Raw genomic sequence first — 1,655 nt, forward strand, 5'->3', positions numbered from 1 at the left:
TAGTCTGTTTCTTTTCTTTCTTTTTTTTTTTTTTTTTTACAGGTATGTAGCTGTAGCAGCTACCTCAGTGTGTTGTTGTAAGGGTCAGATGAGATTATGTACAGCCTAGATCTAATCTTTAAATGCTGTCTAAATGTCAGTTGTTATCAAAAGGTTAATTCAGAAACTACTGGTTCTATTTCAGTCTTCCTGGATTCCCTGGGGAGCACCAGTGCAGGAAGAGTTTGGTGTCAGAGGACCATCCCTGGCTCCTAAGGGTCTCTATGAACCTCACAGGGTCATAGAATTTGAAAGGAAAGTACTACCCAAAGTCATCCTGAGAGGTTCAATGATCTCTCTCATGGTTGCCTAGAGAGTTAAGTGGCAGCTTCTGGATTCGAATCCAGGTCCTCCAAATTTCAAAGTGATCTCCACTTTGGCCATGATGCTAATGCCATTTTTCAACCCTAAGCCCTGGAATCCTTATATGTCAAGTCAAGGGGACTGGTTGTTGTGTCCAACTTTTTATGACTTCATTTGGGTTTTGGGGTTTTTCTTTGGGGGGGGCGGGAACAACACCAGTGGCTTGCCACTTTCTTCTCAGATTCATCTCTCAGATGAAGAAACAGGCCAGTAGGGGTTAAATGACTTGCTAGTAATCGCTTGAGGCCAGACTGAACTCAGAGGGGAGTCTGGTACTTTATTCACTTCACCATCTAACTAACTAACTGCAGTGAAGGGGGCCAGCCTAGATTTCTTAGGGGCCTTGTTAGATCTGATTGCACATAGCCTGTTAACCTCTTTCTGATGCACTCTTCCCGTGTTGCTGTTATCAGTGTTGGTATCTAGACACGAAGCTGTGCCATCAGAACGGTCGGCCTCGGTCCTGTCTGGAAAGTGTCACAAGGAGACGTGGATGCAGCATTAGCTGTCAGACACAGGGCACATCTGAAAAGGACTGACACTCTCCAAGTCCGGGATAAGCAAAGCTTCGCAGAAAGTTGATGGACTCAGGCTTTGTAGCTCTAAATTCGAAGATTCTACTTATTAAAATGGGGCACCAACCCCCTGCCTTCCCCTGTACAAAGACCAGCCCAGGCCCAGGCTTATAAATAGTTGCTTTATAGAAAGGGCCGATTCCCAAACCGGCCAGACTGCCACACATGAGAAGCATTCAGAACCACAAAGATGTAAAAACAAACGAACAAAAACCAAAACAAAAAATGGAAAAAAATCCACCACGAAACAAAACAAACAAAATATTAGAATGTCCCAGATCTGACTCCCAGCTTCCCCCAGAAACCCAGGAGTCTGATTTTCTGAAGGGAGCCAGGTTGGAGGTGATCCTGGCCCAGCAGAGAGAGGACCAGAGACCCCCCACCTCTGAGGGGAAGTGGGAAACCCAGAAATTCAGCCCAGGGTTCCCACCATTCTCAGAAAGGATTCACAGCTTTGGGATTGGGGGTTGCTTTAAATTGTGTGGTAAGGAGGAAATGAATTCAGATCCTTGGAAAGAAATGTTTTCCCCTCCTCCCCACCCCAAAGAGGCAGGGGAAAGATTATGGATGAGCCAGGTTTGGGAGATGCTCCAGAGGCTGGAGAAAACTATTCAAGGGGGGCGGGGCGGGTCTAGAGGTCTGGACACCGTCCTTGGAGTGGAGGGGGGTGGGGGGGCA

This window comes from Gracilinanus agilis, chromosome 3 (genome assembly GCF_016433145.1).
Source record: "Gracilinanus agilis isolate LMUSP501 chromosome 3, AgileGrace, whole genome shotgun sequence".
In the NCBI taxonomy this organism is placed as follows: domain Eukaryota; kingdom Metazoa; phylum Chordata; class Mammalia; order Didelphimorphia; family Didelphidae; genus Gracilinanus; species Gracilinanus agilis.